Here is a 23056-nt window from a genome sequence, read left to right on the forward strand (position 1 = left end):
TAACTAAAATGAATAAAAATTATGTGTATGAATGCCATAAATTTCAGCAGCCCTATTGAAGGAATAGAAATGAGTGTTTTGTTGGACTTAGAGTGGATTAGAAATGATGTTTAAGGTACATATACACAAGTATAATGAATTGGTATGCTAACTAAGGTAATTGGTGTAACCCTTGAATTTGAGCTAGGGTTTTAAGAGTGAAAATTTGACTTGGCTTAGGAAATTGTTAGAGAACATTTTAATGGTCAATTAGTGACCATTTTAGGTAAGTTGACCACAATTTGGACTGAAATAATGCATGGCAAAGTGAATGTGTAGGCTGCCTAAAGACAGCAGCAAGGTGACTGAGATTTCAGTCTACTTATATAGCCATAACTTTGGCTGTGTAGGTCTAATTGGTGTTTGGCCAATTGTACATGAAACTAGGCTTATAATGGCACATTCTTGCTGAAGAAACCATGCCCAAAAGACCAAAGTAAGAGGACCAAAAGTTGGCCCCAATCCGGATACCCTGCAACAGCACCTGCAGAAATGACCAAATGAACAGTAACTATTCATTTGGCCATAACTCACTGTAGATATGGTCAATTGACCTGAAATTTTTATAGCAACAAGTTAAGACATAGAAAAACAACTTTCATGAAGAAACCTACCCCAAATTATGACCAGAACCTAACCCAAATGGCAGTGGCAGTCACTGTTCATGTTATTGTAGATATGGTCAATTCTGCAGTTTGGCAATCCGGCCAGCTGTGGTTTTTGGACCATATCTGGAGCTACAAAACTCCAAATGGAGTGATTCAAAAAAAGAAAATTCAACTAGATAAAATAAGGAACAACTTTTATGTTTACCATTTCCTCAAATTCCCACTGCAACAGGGCTTAATGGAACAGTAAATTTGGGTCACAAAAACTGAAAATTCTGCCCTCTTGGTTTTAAGTTTGGAAATGGTATTTGTGACTTATTCCAACAAGTTTTAAATGCAAAATGTGGTATCTTTGAGAACTTAGGTTCAATAAATTTATTGTGTATGAAAAAGTCAATATTTTGGTTGACTAGTAAGGTGAATAGTAAACAAAATGACACATATTACATAAGTAATACAACTTGAAATATAAAATGTAATTAACACAAATGGATTGTTTAGAGTATAAATGAGATAAAGTTATCATTAGGATTTACGTCTTTGTTTCAAATAGGATTATAATACCTTGTACAAAAATTGGTACATGAGAGGTAATAATGTGAATACTAATTCATATAAATATTGTAACGATTAGATGAATCACATGGATGGGTAAATGGGTTAATTGCTCTCATCATGAGAGAAATGGAAATATTTCGATGTACAAATGGTACATGAAAATCGATTGATGTAAATTGCAATTAACGTGAATGGTATGATGAATGCATAAATTATATAAAAATGAGATTTGAAGATTTATGCTTCTATTATAAATAAAATTAAAATACTATGAACGATAATTGGAACATAAAATGAAATAATAAAACTTATGAACATTTAATGATATTATGTGCCCTTGTATTGCCTAGACATGTGTGTCGGATTGGATAGTTTGGCATGCCAATAGGGTATTGTTTTAGCAGTACTGCGAAAGGCTTTATGCCCGTATTCATGGCTTTTATGCCCGTATTCATGGCTTTTATGCCGATTATGTGATATCATGGCTTTTTAGCCATACTGACTGCATACGTGGTTGACGTTCTGCGTCCCATGGTATGACGGCCCGAGGCACCGCGGTGTCCAGTGCCAACGACCGTTATCGATCGATCGTCCAAAGATAGGTTACTTGGGCAACCAAATGAATGAAAGTGGACAAAGTTAACGAAAAGAAAAAAATAAAAAAAAGGGATATACAAATGCAAACCAAATAAGGCATATACATTAAATATACATGTATTTTCTGCTATTTTCTTTTATTTTATTATTGCACCACTAAGCTTTATGCTTAGCGCGTCGCTTTTGCAATGCGTAGGTACTGAAGATTTGGACAGAGGGCCCAGTAGACCACAGATTCGGTAAGGCAGTTCACAGTTCTGCATAGTGTCCGTGTCACCTCACCGTCTACAGTGCATTGGTAGGACACTAGGCTTCATTTTGGTATTTTGTAATTGATTTTTATTTTCCTTTGTGTAAATGAAACTTATGTAATGTATTTTGATTTTCATGTAAATAATGCAAAATTGTGTTTGTAAATGGAAAAGTGAATATTGATCCGTGGATCGTTACATGACTATCAAATGTGATGAATGATTGAGAAACGAATGGTTGAAAAATATTGAGATTTTGATATTGGAGTTTGTGAATAGATGAATATGATTATTAGAAGTGTTTTTCACAGGTTCCGAAGAACTGTTTTTTCCATTTTTAGCCGGTACTCCACCGGATTTTCTTTAAAATTTTCGGAACCTCAAATAAATTACAATTTCAATAAATGAATTATATTTCACAAGTTATATTCAAAACTACGATAAAAATGAATTAAGATAAAATAGAGTGCTCCGGCACACTGAGTGGTATAACTTGCTCGGCTACACTGTAGTCGGGTAAGGGGTGTCACAGTTGCCTTCACTAAAAACTCATCCCACACCTTAAGAAAGCTCTAGGCATGCAAGGAAGAGAGAAATATTGAAGTTTTCATAAGCTTGGAACTTTCTTGATCAAGGTTAGTGCACTATACACACCCTTACTCTTCTTTAATTAGTATAACCATTCTAAATTGGGTTGAAATTTCATGAAATCAAAAGAAAATCATTAACAAGTAGGAACTCTAAATTTTGGTAGCCATGAACTGAGTTGAGGTTTGATGATTTTGATGTAATTAATTGAGTTTATTAGTGTTATTGATGAGTATATATGATGATTAAATTGATTGGCATGTGTTTGCAAGAGATTGTGAATTTGAGCTAGGGTTTTTGACCTAACTTTGAGGAAATTTGTGTATGACTTGAAATTGATGATGATGAGACCAAATGTTGACTATTACAAGTGCTATGAATGTGAATTGAAGTTTGAAAGTTGGGTGGATTTGAATTTGGGAGTGCTGATTTTCATGAAGGATTTTCGGACCCATGAGTCCAATGTAGTTTTTAAGCTATAAGTAGAGTTCTGTTGCTCCAATTGGTGTGAGGCCAATTGTCGATGAAACTAGGGTCATAATGCCCCATTTTTCATGAAGAGACCATGCCTAAAAACTATCTCTAACCTAACCTAAAAATTGCTTGAATCTGGATAACCCTAATCTGGACTTAGGAAAATGACCAAATAAACAGTAAATGTTCAAATGGCCATAACTTACTCTAGAAAGGTCAGAATGACCTCAGTTTTGAACCCATGGAAAGATTAGACATAGTAGAACAACTTTTATGAATAAAAAAAACCCAAATTCTGACGATAACTAAGTCAAATCGCTAACCAAATTTAACTTGTCAAAACTACTAGAACCAAAACTACACAGAATTTCTGGACTTGAACCTATTCGACTAGTTTTGGAAAAAATGTCATAACTTAGTCTAAAAAACTGCAAATGCAGTGAAACCAAAGTCAAAATCTCTGTAAGACCTAGAACTACAACTTTGGTATTTTGACCAAAACCCAAAACCTAATGGAACTAGGCCAATTAGCTAGGAGAAGTCAGCATACTAAAACCTGAAATGAACCAAATAACCACTTGACTCCAAGATAGTATTTATACCATAAGTTTTAGTAGAAAACTCCAAATGGGATGAGCCCAACTGTTTTGGAAACCTAAGAGATGGGACTCCAACTTTGATTTAGGAACCTTTCTCAGATTTTGAGTGTAAAAACCTTAAAATAGGAGACAAAACCACTAACCTGAACCCGGAATCTTGAAGACATAGGGTACTTGAGTCCAGGCCAATTAGTTTGCCATAATTAATTCTAAAAAACTTTAAAAATTGTAAATCTTAAATTTGAGTGATCTTAAGACATAGGGTAACAACTCCTATGAAGAACATTAGGCCTAAAAGTGGCTGTAATATGTCCAAATAATTAGATAAAATTTAACTCCAAAATCTACCTAGTTTTGGAACTAGAATGAGTTAATGAACCAGTTTTGGTTATTTGAGCATAACTTGAGTTCTAAAACTCCAAATGACATGAATCAAAAAGAAAAACAAACAAAGAGATAGAGGAACAACTTCCATGAAGGAAGTGTAGCCAAACAGTGGCCACATCTTGAATAATTTGCTAAGTGAACTAAAGATACCAAATCTGGACCTTGAGAAAGGTTCATAAAATAACTTGGCATATGATATGAAATGAACTCAAATAATTTGATAAATATAAAAATAACATGAATATACATGTGCGACTTATGTTTCCCATTACAAGTGACATGAAAATGCTATGAAATATAATTAGTACATAATATAAAATAATGAAACTATAAGTACTTGAAAATATTATTTTGCCCAAAGTATGCCTAGACTTATTTATATAGCATGCATCGATTGGCATACCAATTAGGGACTACAGATTGCAGTATTGCCCACATGAATGATCATTGACAGACAACATATATCTGAAATGGTTGTTCTACTAGCTTTATACCTGCCCGTTGGCCACAGTGCCTATTATTATTAGTGGCTTTGTGCCTGCCCGCTGGCCTAGTGCCTGACATGACTGTTGTATACTTGATAGACATATGGATGTCTAACTAGTATACTCCCGTGTATCCAGTCTTTATAGTTTGTTATAGGTTACTTGGACACAGATAAGAAAAATAAGCCTTAAATTTAAATAAGTACACGAAGAGATCACAGGTATGAGTAATAGGACTAAACATGGAATAAATGAACAGAAAAGATCCTGATTAACTTAATTGCTTTCAAAGTTCTATAAACATGTAAAGATTTTAAATTCATGGAATTCTATATTTCGTTATAAGGTTATACGTGAAATAATTATTTCAATTATTTAGTTATTTTTATTTTAATTTATGCACCACTAAGCAATATGCTTAGCGTGTTGGTTCTTACCATGCGTAGGTATGGGAGACCAGCAGCAGTAGTGTCTAGACAGAATTTTGACTAGATCTGCTACAGTATCGATGTCACCTCATTAGTTATTTTGGTAGAGCTCATGTATATATTAGATGTTGCATTTTGATCATTGTACATAAGTAAATATTATAAATCATTTTGAGATATGTAATTAAATTTTTGGATTGTATATAAATTGTACATTATTGTATGTAAATTTTATATGAATGAAATAAAATTTACTTTCTTGAAAAATTTATGAATAATGAGATGATATGACATGGAATATAGAAAGAATGAGATAGATAGTATAATATATGATATGAAATTTTTTTTAATAGGTGAATGGTGAAACCCGCCATGCACTAATAAAACAGAGGAGACTCTGACTAGGTCTCCACAAAAATAAAATGTGATAAAAAAATTTTCCACACATGGAATAATATAAATAAATGGAATTTAGATTAATACAGTATAAGACAAGATAAGATAGGGTGCTTCGGCACCGAATATGACACGCCTTACTTGACTACACTACAGACGGGTGAGAGGTGTCACAGTTCTGGCACTTCGTGCCCTACCGTTATAGTTTTTCCTTATCTAGCTAAGCGATCCTGTTATGAGTTTATAGGGGCTGAGACATAACTAATATGGTATAATTTAATTAATATTTGTCATATGATATCTTTTTATTTTTAGTCTTTTTGAATTTTGCTTATGAATATGCTTTATTGTTAATATCATGAAAATTGTTGTTCAAATGCATGTTATTTTCATGCTTGCATATTTTTTTTTTATGGATGAGTTTAGCACCACTAAGAATAAGCTTAGCGCGTTGTATTTCCCCCAAGCGCAGGTAGCAGAGAGCAGCTACTAGCAGAGGGGCCACAGTAGTTTGCATCAGCTACGAAGCACATCAGACATTTTATAATTTTCTTTTCCATTGAACCTTGGAAAAGTTGTAAAATGTTGGCATGTACATTAGAAATAGTTGATGTAATCAAGTAAATCATTTTGTATCAAACTTCTTATCTTTTATATAATTTATAATAGTTATTGCAAACTTTATCTTTTTAATGATTTTATCTTTATTATGGATAGATTTAAAAATGATGTTAAAAATGGTTTATTCTATTATTTAAAAATGTTTTAAATAAAATATTATACATTTCAACATAGTTTGTGGCATTCCCAACTCAGCTTATTATTGACTAGGTAGGGGGTGTTACCTGTAGTGGTATCAGAGCAAGGTTTAGGCTATTCTAGGTTATTATAAGGAAAGATATGTGTTTAAGTAAATGTACACGCCAATTAAGTTAAGGTTATGATGTGACTGTGATGTAGATTTATTTATGGCTTTTAATAGGTTATAGGATGTCGACAGACTCCCATCATGCTGGAGAAGAGGAGGTTGAGAGCCATGTCCCTCTTATATCAGCAGAACCTCCAATTGCTCATGCTCCTCCTAGTATTGGTGGACCCAGTTAGGATGCATTTTTCCAGCAGTTAGCTGAGATATTTCAGCGGGTTACAAGAGCCATTCCTCGAGCTCCAGTTCCACCAGCAGCTCTAGTCAAGGTCCCTTATAAGCTACCAATAGAGAAGCTTTGAAAGTACGGGGCTGTAGAGTTCAGAGGTAGGAAGGATGATGATCCTGCAGCTACAGAGTACTGGTTGGAGGCTACAGAGAGGATCTTACAGCAGCTTCAGTGCACACTAGAGGACAGTGTAGTGTGTGCAGTCTCTTTACTGGAAGAAGAAGCATATCTATGGTGGGACACTATAGCCTAGATAGTATAGGCTAAGTAACGAACATGGGAGTTCTTTCTAACTGAGTTCAGGAAGAAATATGTGAGAGATTTGTATATAGAAGAGAAGAAGAGAGAGTTACTCCACCTTAGACAGGGCAGAATGACAGTTAGTGAGTATGAGAGGGACTTTATTCGGCTTAGCAGATATGCACGGGAGATTATCCCTACTGAGGAGGATAGGTGTAAGCGGTTTGAGCAGGGTCTTCATAATGAGATCAGGATACATCTGGCAGCTCAACCCATCCGAGAGTTCTCTGCTTTGATGGGTGCAACTTTGAGTATAAAGCAAATAAGAGAGGATGAATAGAGCAGGAGGTAGAAAGGTTAGCGAAAGAGGAGTCAGGGTCATAGTTCAATTTCTTTGCCAGCTAGAAAAAAGTCGAAGGGATCATAGTCAGTAGGATAAGGCCAGAGACCAAGCCAAAGGCAGGGTCAGGGCTCCACAATTAGGTCTAAATAGCATGCCACTTCAATTACAAGTACTAAAGGTTTGGGTATGGGTATACACCCATTCTGTGAGCATTATGATAGGAGGCACGGTGGGACATGCAGGAAGCTGACAGGTGCCTATTTTAGATGTGGTTCCACTAATCACATTATGAGAGATTGCCCTAAAGGGCAAGCTGCAGCAGCCCTACCAACTGAGAGATCCGCTCCCACTATTCAGAGAGGTAGAGGCTAGGGTAGAGGTGACACGGTTGGTGCTACTAGTCAGAGGACTGCATCCAAGACAATTGATAGGCCAGATACCCGTACACCTGCCAGAGCATATGCCATCAGGGCGAGGGAGGACCAAGACTCACCTGATGTTATAGTTGGTACTTTCTCTATCTTTGGTACTATAGTGCATGCATTGATAGATCCTGGTTCCACACATTCATATATCTGTATGCCCATTACTAGTCAGGGAGGTATTTAGGTAGATACACTAGATCAAGATATATTAGTGACAAACCCTTTAGGCCATAGTGCAGTGGTGAGTAGGGTCTATAGAGAATGCCCTTTGATGATATACTGTCTTTCCAGGAGTTCGATATGATCTTAGGTATGGATTAGTTGTTCAGACACCGAGTCATAGTAGATTGCAGATTGAAGAGGATTACGCTTAGGACACCTGATGATGTTGAGGTGGTGTTTGTGGGTGAGAGGTTGGATTATCTCTCTAATGTCATTTCATCTACTACAGCTAGAAGGTTAGTAAGAAAGGGTTGTGAAGCCTACCTAGCTTGTGTAATTGAGACTAGTAAAGAAAGTCCTAGTGTTCATGACATATCCACAGTGTGTGATTTTTTGATGTATTTCCAGAGAAGTTGCCAAGTTTGCCACTAGAGAGAGAGGTGGATTTTACAATAGATGTTGTACTAGGAACTGAACCAATATCTATTGCACCGTATAGGATGGCTCCCATAGAGTTGAAAGAGTTGAAGATACAGCTATAGGAGTTACTTGACAAGGGTTTTATACGCCCTAGTGTTTCACCCTGGGGCACACCTATACTTTTAGTAAAGAAAAAGGATGGATCCTTGAGATTATGTGTTGACTACAGGTAGCTGAACAAAGTAACAATTAAGAATAAATACCCGTTGCCAAGAATTAATGACTTATTTGATCAGTTGAAGGGAGCAAGTGTCTTTTTTAAGATTGACTTGAGATCGGGTTATCATCAGTTGAGGGTGAAAGAAGCAGATGTTCCTAAGACTGCTTTTAGGACCCGATATGGACATTATGAATTCTTCGTTATGCCTTTTGGGTTAATCAATGCTCCAACTGCATTTGTGGATTTGATGAATCGTATCTTCCACGCATACTTAGATTAATTTGTAGTGGTGTTTATTGATGATATTTTGGTGTATTCGAAGACTAAAGAAGATCATGATCACCACTTGAGGGTAGTGTTATAGATTTTAAAAGAGAAGCAGCTGTATGCCAAGCTTAATAAGTGTGAGTTTTGGCTAAATGAGATATTTTTTCTGGGGCATGTAGTTTCTTCAGAGGGGATTAGAGTTGATCTTAAGAAGATTGAGGCAATATTAGAATGGAAGCTACCTAAGAATGTTACAGAAGTTCAGAGTTTCTTAGGATTGGCTGGATATTATAGACAGTTTGTGAAAAGATTCTCGCTTATTGCTGCTCCATTGACTAAGTTGCTACATAAGACTGTTAAATTTGAGTGGAGTAACAAATGTCAAGCAAGCTTTGAGAAGCTTAAGGCGATGCTTACTGAGGCACCAATCCTTACACAGCCGATATCGGGCAAGGACTTTGTGGTCTATAGTAATGCCTCATATAATGGACTTGGCTGTGTACTTATGTAAGAGGGAAAGGTAGTTGCTTATGCATCCAGGCAACTTAAACCACATGAGAAGAACTATCCTACCCATGACTTGGACTTGGCAGCTATAGTTTTTGCTTTGGAGATTTGGAGGCATTACTTGTATGGTGAGAAGTGCTATATTTACACGGATCACAAGAGTCTTAAATACTTGTCCACATAGAAAGAGCTTAATTTGAGGCAAAGAAGATGATTGAAATTGCTTAAGGACTATGATTGCATCATAGACTACCATCCAGGTAAGGCTAACATGGTAACAGATGCGCTTAGTAGAAAATTTTTAGCGGCTTTGAGGGCTTTGAATGTTTGTTTGACTTTAGCAAAAGATAGAGCCATTCTAGCAGAGTTGATTCTTAGATCCAATTTGCTCCAACAAGTTCGAGAAGCTCAGAAAGAAGATAAAGAAATAGCAGCATGGATAGGACAAGTCCAAAAGAGGAAGAAAAAGGAGTATGTGGTTAAGGATGATGGTTGTTTATATTACAAAGATAGAATATGTGTGCCTGATGTTGGTGAATTAAGAAAGAGTATTCTTGAAGAAGCACACTGTATTTCTTATGCCATGTATCCTGGTAGTACCAAAATGTATCAAGATTTGAAGGCATATTACTGATGGCCAGGTATGAAGAAAAGTATAATTGATTTTGTTGCTAAATGTTTGACATGTTACCAAGTCAAGGCAGAGCATCAAGTTCCATCTTGACTTCTACATCCTATTTCTATACCCGAATGGAAATGGGATAGGATCACTATGGAATTTGTCATTAGTTTACCTCCCACACCAAAGAATAAGGATGCCATTTGGGTGATTGTGGATCTATCACACCTTACCCCTCTGTAAGGCATAATATGATCCCGTAGTATACCTAATAAATTACCGACTCCGTCCACCGATAACCCATTAAATACAGTGTAACACCCCTATGTTTGGTAGTGTGTTCTACTGTTCCGATGACAGTGTCTGTCTGGACAGTTAGGATGCTTGAAATTATATTTAAATGTTAGTGAGGAGACATAAAATAATCAAATACAAGAAAAGAAAATACAAGAAAAACAAAGGAAAAATAATAGCAATGAAAAGAAACTAAGTTAAACGAGCCAGCATCGCAGCGATGGGTGACCGCACAGGAAAGTTACGGCGCAGGCAATAGCCGACCCCAGAACTGCAGGGAACCCTCAGAATTTAATTTTGAGACATAATTAAAGACTTATTGAAGTATAAAAGTCATTAGAAATATCAAAGAAAAATTAATTAATTAGTATAAAGAAAAATGAGAAATCGAGAAAATGACAAAACTCAGTGTTACTGAAAAATCGGGAATGCAACCCGAATAGGGGCATTGTGGTCATTTGATATCCCGAGTTGCCTTTTGACCTAAATTTCCATTAAAAAAATGATATTATACTTGAAAAATGTCATGAAAAATTAAAATGGTGGTACATAATCTAAATAGTAAAAGATATTAGGAAAATGTAGGAAATCAGAAACTTTGGATTAATTAATATTTTAACCATACTTAGTGCTCCACTAAGTGAAGTTAATGGACATATAATATAGTATATTGGAACAAAAAATCTGTCATCTTCAACCTCCCAAACAAACCAGTCGAAAATCCTCCCAAGCTTTCATCCATGGCCACCCACTTCCCAAGCTCAAATCTCCATGATCAAGCCATGCTTTCCACAACTTGTCTTCATTAAAGTTTATCCCCACCTTGAAAGCAAGAATTTGATAGTAATTTCAAGAGGAATAGGTGAAGTTTGGTCAAGCTCACAAGCGGTAAGTATCCATTTCTTCAACTTTTCTTTGTTAAAGTTTGTGTGGGTGTTGAGATAAGTTAATATATGGAAGAAAAGTTGAAGTTTGGTAAGTTAGGGTGCTGCTCCATTTCGGCAGCCATGGAAGTTTAATATGTAACTTGTTTTCTTCATGTAATTGGTGATTTGGGGTGTTGATTTAAATGTTTAATAGTATTGAAGTTGAATTCCATGTATAAAGTTTGATTTGTAAGCTTGAAAAGTGAAAATGGGAGTTGATGTGTATGTGTAATTTTTGGGCAGCCTCAAAATGGAAATTTGTAATGTTCAAATTCATGAAATGTTGTTGAAATATTGTACAAAAATTTGGCAGCATATATGTGTGTGGAATAATAGTGATAGGTATGTAATTTGATGATGGAAGTTTGTGTGATGATTAGAAGTATTTATGTGTCTACATTGTTGGGATTGAACTTTGTGAATGGTGACTGCATTTGGCGTATTTGAAGTGGTTATATTCTGTCCAAGTTGACCTATAATGTAGAGAATGGAATGGTTTTGGCTAGTGCCAAATGCAGAATATGGTGGGGAAATGAAGATGTAATTAGTAAACTTGTGTTTGGTTTGGTGTTTGAAAAGGATGTAGAGGGCAATGTGCAAATGGACCTATAACCCTAAGTGTGTGACTCCAATTGGTATGAGGAAAATTGGAGGTGAAATTAGGCACAAAATGTGCCAACTTTCATGAAGGAAGCTTACCAAAATTCTGCCTAGAAGGTGACTTGAAAAATGACCAAATCCGAATTAGTGACTTGAAAGCCTGAAAATTGACCATTTGGGCAGTAGTTAGTATTTTGGCCATAAATCACTCAAAACAAGTCCAAATGACCTGAAATTTTTACCATGAATAGTTAGACATATATCTACAATTCTTATAAAGACACCAAAGCCCAGAAATGGCCAGAACTAAGCCAAATAGCTTACATAATTTCAGGTACCAAAACTGGTCGAATAAAAAATGATCTAAAGTTACCATTTTGGTGCATTATGTCCAGGATTGGTAAATTGAAAATAACTTGGTCTACACAACTCAGAATGACTTGAAATTTTTCCCCGTGTGCAATAAGATATAGACCTACAAGTTTTTAGTTTGGACCAAAACTCGAAAACCGACGGAACTAGGTTGTCCGGCTAGGTCAAAATAGTACACCGAAATCCAGTAAATTGTAATAAAATGCAATACACTTGCAAATGAAATTAGTAGCATATACCAACACTAAAGGGCTCTAAAATGTGACATATTGGTAACATTGGAATTGACTCACTTAGAGTGCATCAAGGGTTAACATTATAAGTTGACTAATGAAATAAATTGAAGGGAATAGTACCAGGAAAATTTAGATATTGGATTTTATGGTTGGAAATAAATTCATTAAGTACTGAAACACTTTAAATTGTGTGTTTCAGTTGATAAGGATATTGGGAAGCATAAGGAACACTGAGTCAGAGCCAAGAGGCATTTATCAGAGGTTTGTGCATAACTAGTTTTTAACTGATTTTGTTCTGAATATTTCATATGATTAAATGACATATTTTTCTCATGTATTATGTTTAACAAGCATTGGATTTAATTCAATGATTATTGAAATTGTTAAAGTATGTATGAATTTAGCTTTGTGAAATGGTATTTCTACAAGTATTAAGCATTGTTGTGAATTGAATAAATTATGTTTTGGAAAATTGTGATAGAACATGTTTTGAATTGTGATGGGCAATTTGCATGGAAAATTCAAATTTATGATTTGAATTGTGATGAGCATAAAAATTATTGGATATTGGAATTGACTTTGAATCGAATTGTATTGTGATTTATGCTCACCAAAAGGATTGCGATATTGTTTTATATCTCACTGTAGATGCTTGACTAGGTTATTACCCGTCTCTCTCATTTGTTGAGAAAACAATAGAGTTAGTTGTGTTTTGATTACCATGGTACGTGCACAGGCTTAGATTCTCCTCTTATTAGAGGTTAGATCTAAGTTTTATGTTATGGCCCTTGCGGAAGATTCATTATTATGATGTGTACTGTGCACGATGATTCAACCTCCCCGACCATAGGGAATTAGAATCCGATTCGACCTCTTCGACCATAGGGAGTTAGAATCACCCCGAAGATGGCCCTTGCAGATTAGTCTTGCATAGTTAGTGAGATAAAGAATGATTTTTGAATAGTAAAGAATTGTGATTTCAATTATGATTTATGTATAATTGATTTTGTTGGAATTACTTTCAATGGTTAGTTATGATTTGATAAATTGAATTTCATGATCAAAGTCATTTTATACAAATGATTTATATTATTGGCAATGAATATTTTGAGTTTTGGAATTTGATGAGTATCCAGATTTTTAAATTATTTTGAGTCTTGTAATCAATGAAATATTTCTTTTATGATGAGGTTAGTTTGAAAATAAATTGATTTCATTATTGAGATTGGATTGTGAGATGAAATGAAGTTTATTGGAGTTGTATTTGAGAAAACATATGGGGAGTATTTTCCTTTTCAGGTTTGAAGAACTATTTTCTCAAAATACAGCTGGCATTTTACCGAAATTTTGAAAAAAAATTTTATAACACCAGATTTTAATCGATGATTTAAATTTTACGAAAATTATTTTAAAATCCCTTGTAGTATATCTAATGGGTTATCGGAAAGCGAAGCATGGTAATTCATTAGGTGTACTACGAGATCATGTTACATCTTATAGAGGAGTAGGGTGTGACATGTTTTGTGGTATCAGAGCAATGGTTTTAAAGTAAATTTCAAACTATGAATTTGAAATATTTTTATTGGTAACTACAACTGCTCAAATGTTTGATATATATATATAGTACATTTACATCATAATTATGAACTAATGGAGAGAAATCTCCTTGTGTTGGTTGTACAGGAATAGAAAATCCTATGAAAATATATGAAAGAGAAGAATGAGACAATAGAACAGTCTGTTATGGCAGAAGTACAAGTTGAGGCCCCAGCTCCACAAAGTGTCAAAGGCCCGACTGTACTAGTTTTATCGGTACAAATTACTACACAAATGGCCCAGCAAATGGCCATTTTTGTTCAACAAATGGCTGATACTCTATCAGCTCAAGCTTAAGCACAAACCCAACCCCCACAAGGGCAACATGAAATAGAGAAGAGGGAGAGACCTATGGGTCAGAGCTCAAACAGTAATTTGGCAAAGAGAAAAGAATTTGAGAAACCTCGAGCTTAGGGATATGACAGAGGCGGATCATCAGGGCAGAGAACACCAAGATCTAGTCATCGAACAACCAGAAGTTCCTATTCTGCCCGTTTCTGCCATGTTTGTGGTAAGCTACATGGAGGTAATTGTTATAAGGCCACTGGAGCCTACTACAATTTTGGTGAACATGGACACCTTGTTAGAAATTGTACTAGAGCACCTTGATCTACTCTGCAAAGTTCACAGACAGTCAGTAAAGGTCGAGATAGAAATGGAGTTAGTACTCCTCTTAACCATAACACAGTGAATCAACCCGAACATAGTAGCGCATCAGTTAGAGCGTCCACTATGCGCCAATGGGAAAGAACATAAACTTTGGATGTCGCTGCTGGTAAGTTCTTAATTTTTGAAAGAAATAATTAATTATTTTTGTTTGATCCTAGCACTACTTAATTGTATGTTAGTGTTAGAACTATATGTTCTGTTGTTATTCCTTTATAGGGGAATAAATTTTGATGCATTAGTGATTAGTCCTTTAAGATAAGGAATGTGATAATAAGTGAAATTAGTTTTGGAAAAGTTTATCGGCGAAAGGTATTTTCTAACACACCATAAATTATAAAGCTAAACAGCAAGCCTACTTAATGTAAGGCAAGAGGACGTAAAAGTAAGTTGCGGTAATAGACTTCCTCTAGATGAGGGCAAAGATGTTATAGTTAGTAATTGTCAATGGATATTGTAATCAGAATAAGTTTCGGATATTAGTGAATTCGAAAAGGATAAAAGATAGGAAAGTTTGATCTATTGGAATATATCGTAGTAACTATGCAATGTTTTTTATGTTTATACTGTAAGCTGCAGATTACAGTAATGACTTGAGATTATTGTGTAGAGCTACATACTACCCGATAGTACACCAAGATGAGAATAGTTGCCAACGGCATCTATATTGGCATAGTTATGCCAGGATAGAATTTTATGGTTGGAAATGAGTTTGGAAATCCTACTTAGGGATTTAAAACTCAAAAGTTAGAATATCGAAAGGTTATAGTTTAGTACAAAAGGATATAGATTTTAGAATATTAATAGACAAAAAGAGTTGTGGAAGTAAAAATTTGAATAGTTGGTTCAGATATAACAAAGAAATGTTACGAACATGAGTAAGATTGTTGACTAGAATGGTCAAAGGACCCATGATTAAATAAGTAATTCTAATACGACCTCAATGGTCTTTCAAAAAGAGAACATGAATCAAAATATTAGACAACATGATAGTAAGAAAAGATTAGTACTGTATAAATAAATAAATATTATATTAGATTATTAAAAGTCTTACACAAATTCAGAGGAAAGAAGATTATATGATCATATAGAAAGGAGGAAATAAACGTGTGAATATTGTAAGACAGTTATTGGGTAAAATTTCGCGGACGAAATTTATTTTAAGGGGGGGAGAATTGTAACATCCCTATGTTCGGTAGTGCGTTCTACTGTTCCAATGACAGTGTCTGTCCGGATAGTTAGGATGCTTGGAATTATATTTAAATGTTAGTAATGAGACATAAAATAATGAAATACAAGAAAAGAAAATATAAGAAAAATAAAGAAAAAATAATAGCAATGAAAAGAAACTAAGTTAAATGAGCCAGCACCGCAGCGATGGGTGACCACATGGGGAAGTTACAGCGCAGGCAATAGTCGACCCCAGGACTGCAGGGAACCCTCAGAATTTAATTTTGCGATATAATTAAAGACTTATTAAAGTATAAATGTCATTAGAAATATCAAAGAAAAATTAATTAATTAGTACAAAGAAAAACGAGAAATCAAGAAAACGACAAAACTCGGTGCTACCGAAAAATAGGGAATGCAATCCGAATAGGGGCATTGTGGTCATTTGACATCCCGAGTTGCCTTTTGACCTAAATTTCCATTAAAAATAAATGATATTACACTTGAAAAATGTCATGAAAAATTAAAATGGTGGTACATAATCTAAATAGTAAAAGATATGAGAAAAATGTGGGAAATTAGAAACTTTGGATTAATTAAAACTTTAACCATACTTAGTGCTCCACTAAGTGAAGTTAATGGACATATAATATAGTATATTGGGACAAAAAATCTTTCATCTTCAACCTCCCAAACAAACCAGCCGAAAATCCTCCCAAGCTTTCATCCATGGCCACCCACTTCCCAAGCTTAAATCTCCATAATCAAGCCATGCTTTCCAAAACTTGTCTTCATTAAAGTTTATCCCCACCTTGCAAGCGAGAATTTGACAGTAATTTCAAGAGGAATAGGTGAAGTTTGGTCAAGCTCACAAGGGGTAAGTATCCATTTCTTCAACTTTTCTTTGTTAAAGTTTGTGTGGGTGTTGAGATAAGTTGATATATGGAAGAAAAGTTGAAGTTTGGTAAGTTAGGGTGCTGCTCCATTTCAGCAGCCATGGAAGTTTAATATGTAACTTGTTTTCTTCATGTAATTGGTGATTTGGGGTGTTGATTTAAATGTTTAATAGTATTGAAGTTGAATTCCATGTATAAAGTTTGATTTGTAAGCTTGAAAAGTGAAAATGGGAGTTGATGTGTATGTGTAATTTTTGGGCAGCCTCAAAATGGAAATTTATAATGTTCAAATTCATGAAATGTTGTTGAAATATTGTACAAATTTGGCAGCATATATGTGTGTGGAATAGTAGTGATAGGTATGTAATTTGATGATGGAAGTTTGTGTGATGATTAGAAGTATTTATGTGTATATATTGTTGGGATTGAACTTTGTGAATGGTGACTGCATTTGATGTATTTGAAGTGGTTATATTCTGTCCAAGTTGACCTATAATGTAGAGAATGGAATGGTTTTGGTTAGTGCTAAATGCAGAATATGGTGGGGAAATGAAGATGTAATTAGTAAACTTGTGTTTGGTTTAGTGTTTGAAAAGGATGTAGAGGGCAGTGTGCAAATGGACCTATAACCCTAAGTGTGTGACTCCAATTTGTATGAGGCCAATTGGAGGTGAAACTAGGCACAAAATGTGCCAACTTTCATGAAGGAAGCTTACCAAAATTCTGCCTAGAAGGTGACTTGAAAAATGACCAAATCCGGATTAGTGACTTGAAAGCCTGAAAATTGACCATTTGGGCAGTAGTTAGTGTTTTGGCCATAACTCACTCAAAACAGGTCCAAATGACCTAAAATTTTTACCATGAATAGTTAGACATATATCTACAATTCTTATGAAGACACCAAAGCCCAGAAATGGCCAGAACCAAGCCAAATAGCTTGCATAAATTCAGGTATCAAAACTGGCCGAACCAAAAGTGACCTAAAAATGACATAAAGTTATCATTTTGGTGCATTCTGTCCAGCATTTGTAAATTGACCATAACTTGGTCTACACAACTCAGAATGACCTGAAATTTTACCCCGTGTGCAATGAGACATAGACCTACAAGTTTGTAGTTTGGACCGAAACCCGAAAACCGATGGAACTAGATCGTCTGGCTAAGTCAAAATAGTATACCGAAATCCGGTAAATTGCAATAAAATGCAATACACTTGAAAATGAAATTGGTAACATATACCAATACTAAAGGGCTCTAAAATGTGACATATTAGTAACATTGGAATTGACTCACTTAGAGTGCATCAAGGGTCAACATTATAAGTTGACTAATGAAATAAATTGAAGGGAATAGTACCAGAAAAATTTAGATATTGGATTTTATGGTTGGAAAAAAATCATTGAGTACTAAAACACTTTAAATTGTGTGTTTCAGTTAATAAGGATATTGGGAAGCATAAGGAACACTGAGTCAGAGTCAAGAGGCATTTATCAAAGGTTTGTGCACAACTAGTTTTTAACTGATTTTGTTCTGAATATTTCATATGATTAAATGACATATTTTTCTCATGTATTATGTTTAACAAGCATTGGATTTAATTCAATGATTATTGAAATTGTTATAGTATGTATGAATTTAGCTTTGTGAAATGGTATTTCTACAAGTATTAAGCATTGTTGTGGATTGAATAAATTATGTTTTGGAAAATTGTGATAGAACATGTTTTGAATTGTGATGGGCAATTTGCATGGAAAATGCAAATTTATGATTTGAATTGTGATGAGCATAAAAATTATTAGATATTGGAATTGACTTTGAATCGAATTGTATTGTGATTTATGCCCACCAAAAGGATTGCGATATTGTTTTATATCTCACTATAGATGCTTGACTAGATTATTACCCGTCTCTTTCATTGTTGAGAAGATATTGGAGTTAGTTGTATTTTGATTACCATGGTACGTGCACAGGCTTAGATTGTCACACCCTACCCCTCTGTAAGGCATAACATGATCCCCTATTACACCAAATGAATTACCAACTTCGTCTACTGATAATCCATTAAATACACTACAAGGGATTTTAAACCTTTTCTTACTTCTTTTTACAGTGGTGAGCACTATTTACAGGTGTTAAAATGTTTTTTTTAACTGAAGTAAAACTAGATAACACATTTGAAGTATTAATAATTTCTGTTAAAATTTTGACAGAATGCCATCTGTATTTTCAATAAAACAGTTCTTCAAAAACCTGTAAAAAACACTTCAAATATGTAATTCCTCAATCCCAAACTCCAATAATTTGTTTAACACAATAAATTTCTCAACATTATCAACTCAGTTCAACAATCAATTTTCCAGTGTTTCCAAAAAACTGAGATAAGATAAATTTATCACAATACTTTTACAAGCCAAATAGTTTACAATTTTAGTTTAAAACTGCTCAAGACCAAGTACAATATATACATATAGTGCACATACATTACAACAAAAACTACACAATATGGTATACTCGATATACCCGGTGAAATCTCAAAATGTAGCGCAAGCAGCCTAGTCTGCTGCCCTGTCAATCTGTCTACCTGCGATAGCAATGAAAAGCCATCGCTGACTAAAATTTACTCAATGGTGCACAATAACAATTTAAAATACGGTATGTAAAACTTTTGTTGACAATTTATAATCCAAACAATTCACAATTTTTCAAAGCTCATGTAATACAAATTTAATCAAACAATTGAATAACACAATGTTGCCAATCAATAACACAATTTGATCAAATAACTGAGTAACACAGTTTTGCCAATCAATAACACAATTTGATCAAATAACTGAGGAACACAGTTTTGCCAATCAATAACACAATTTGATCAAATAACTGAATAACACAGTTTTGGTCATGACACAAAATTTTTCTACACATGCCGTATTGTACACCACGACAAGGCACACTCACCCCAATAATCGAAATCAATGAGGGAGGAAGCTAGCTAGATAATGAGAACTCATCCACACTCACCTTAGACTGACAAGTCAAGGAGGGAGGAATATAATCACACTCACCCCATAAATGGAGGAGGAACATAGTAACATTGTCATGCCAAGTGTGAATCAAAATAATTCCAAATCACAATATTTCATACAAACCACAAATCACATTTTAACTCAAAATTTCCATTTGCAAAGTAGGCAACACAATAATTTCCAAATAAAATTCCCAAAGCCAAAACAATCAAATATTATTCATAACTCATTTCTCCAAATAAATTTTCTAGTAAAAACAGTGAATATAAAAAGTATTGTGCACAGACACAATTTAAAACTATAATGTTCAAATAAATTTTTAAGTAGAAAATAAGAAATCAAAATTATTGTGCACAAATACAATTTAAAACAATAACATACAAATAATCATAATTTATTTCAATTGAAAAATTTAAAAGAAATAACTATTGTGCACAAACCTCTGATATTTGCCTCTTGGCCCTGACTCAGTGTTCCTTATGCTTCTTAATATCCTTTTCAACTGAAACAATCAATTAAAGTGTTTCAGTACTCAATGAATTTGTTTCTAACAATAAAATCTAATATTTAAATTTTCTTGGTACTATTCCCTTTAATTCATTTCATTAGTCAACCTATAATGTTGACCCTTGATGTACTCTAAGTGAGTCAATTCTAATGTTACCAATATGTCACATTTTATAGCCCTTTAGTGTTGGTATATGTTACCAATTTCATTTCCAAGTGTATTGCATTTTATTTCAATTTATCAGATTTCGGTATACTATTTTGACCTAGCTGGATGACCTAGTTCCCTCGGCTTTCGGTCCAAACTACAAACTTGTAGGTCTATGTCTTATTGCACGCGAGGCAAAATTTCAGGTCATTTTGAGTTGTGTAGACCAAGATATGGTCAATTTACCAATGCTGGACAGAATGCACTAAAATGGTAGGCTTAGGTCATTTTTAGGTCACTTTTGGCTCGGTCAGTTTTGGTACCTGAACTTGTGCAAGCTATTTGGCTTGGTTCTGGCCATTTCTGAGCTTTGGTGTCTTCATAAGAATTGTAGAAATATGTCTAAACTATTCATGGTAAAAATTTCCGGTCAATTGGACCTGTTTTGAGTGAGTTATGGTCAAAACATTAACTGCTACTCAAATGGTCAATTTTCAGGCTTTCAAGTCACTAATCCGGATTTGGTCATTTTTCAAGTTACCTTCTAGGCAGAATTTAGGTAACATTTCTATATGAAAGTTGGCCTATTTGGTGTCTAGTTTCACCCTCCATTGGCCTCATACCAATTGAGTTCATAGTTTGGCACGTATGACCTAATTTAGGTACTGCCATCAATACACAACCTGCATAAAATACTTACACTTCCAATTTGATATTCCTTCTCCTCCTCATTACTTCAATATTCAATCAATGGCACTTCCATATATATATATATTTTACACAATTCCAGCAAGCATATTGGGCAGAAAACTCAAGTGCTCAATGCACACAATTCACCATTCAAGCTCAACATTCACTTCCACCAAAATTCAACATATCTCAATATCAATATTACACATATACTTCAATATACTCATACTTCAATATCACTTACACATGCTGCCCACAATTTAACACTATCATATTTCATTAATAAACTTCATATTTACATACAAATTCATGATATTATAGGCTATCAAACATGGTAGTTTGCCAAAGCATCAAGGTCCCATTTCAAACCCTTAATTCAAGCACTAACATGCACATACTTGGACATTAACCTACTACAACTTTTATTTGAGTTAATCAACCTTAATTCCCATCCAATACATATAAGAATAAGTCACTAACCCTGCATTTCCATGGCTGCCAAAATTAAGGTTCACCAATACTCATCATTTCCTCAGTTTTTCTTAGCAATTCAACTTACCCAAAGCTCAACACAAGGATTATTGAAGGAAAATGGAAAGATTAAGAGCTAACCTCAACTTGAGCTTGACAAATCCTTAAAATTTCCTCTGCTTTTTACTGCCTATAGGTTGCCCATGGTGTAAGGATCATTTTTCATGAAGGAAGCTTGAAGAAATAATGGCTTGATCATGGAGAACTTGAGCTCATGCATGAAATGGCCATGGTGAATTTGGGAGGATTTCCTTTCGGCCATGGATGAAAGCTTGAAGAAAATGAGATGGTTAGTGGAACAATCTATCCCAATTACTCATATATGTGGCTCAAGATAAGAGTTAGTGGAGCACTTAGGAATAATTTAATGGTTACTTATTTAAAGTTTCCAATTTTTGCAATTTGGCCACCACACTTTCACTATTTACATAATGTATCTCCTTTTAATTTTTCATGACATTTTGAAAGTGTAATATCATTTATTTTTAATGGACATTTAGGTCAAAAGGCAACTCGGGATATCAAATGACCACAGTGCCCTATTCGGGTTGCATTCCCAATTTCTCAGTAATACCGAGTTTTGTTATTTTCTCGATTTTTCGTTTTTCTTTGTACTAATTACTTAATTTTTCTTTGACATTTCTAATGTCATTTATATTTCAATAGATGTATATTTAAGTCTTCAAAATATTTTCCAGGGTTCCCCGCGGTCCAGGGCTAGTCAACGATCCATGCTGCAACTTCTCGGTGCGGTTACCCATCGCTATGATTTTCGGCTCGTTTAACTTGGTTTCATTTCATTGCTATTATTTTTTATTTATTTTTCTTGTATTTCATTATTTTATGTCTCCTCACTAACATTTAAATGTAGTTCTGGGCATCCAAGCTGTCCGGACACACACTGGTCACCAGAACAGTAGAATGCACTATCGAACATAGGGGTGTTACAATTCTCCCATATTTTGACTTGAACAGTATCATGAATAGTAACCTCGAAGTGAAAATCTCCAACAACGTTAGCTTAAGCATGCTATGGCCAGAATTGAGCATATATAAATTAATTATTGAATTTATTGTGAGATAAGATACTAAAACACTGTCAATTGTGTGTTTCAGCTGAAAAAGACCTGGAAGGGACAAAGGACTGAGTCAAGGCCTAGAGGCTACTCATATCAGGTCTGTGCAAAGTAATTTTTGTTTAAATATATGATTCTTAAAATTTTGATTACAGAAGAGATACTGAGTATTCAAATTTTAATTCCTTGGCATATTGCAGCTTTCTGAATACCCTTTTCATCCGTTCTAGCCACTGTTCTGCTTCCAGTGGGTCCACAGTGCCCTTGAACTCAGTAGCCCCAAATTTCATTAATTTTTTATATTGCTGAGCCGGGGGGCTATGGTTGTGCTGCAGGTACTTGCATTTGAGCTTGTGGTAGCACATTTCTCGCCATTTGTTGAAAAAATGCAACCATCTGCTGTGCAAACTGAGCAGAAAACTGCGGTGCTTGAGGAGGATCTGGAGTGGCTGACCCACTAACGTTCTGGAGTGCTGGGGCTTCTCCTTAGGCCTCAACCTCAATAGATTGCTCTATGGAATGATCTTCCTCTTCCATTCCATTTTTGGAAATTTCTAC

This window comes from Hevea brasiliensis, chromosome 17 (assembly GCF_030052815.1).
Source record: "Hevea brasiliensis isolate MT/VB/25A 57/8 chromosome 17, ASM3005281v1, whole genome shotgun sequence".
NCBI lineage: Eukaryota > Viridiplantae > Streptophyta > Magnoliopsida > Malpighiales > Euphorbiaceae > Hevea > Hevea brasiliensis.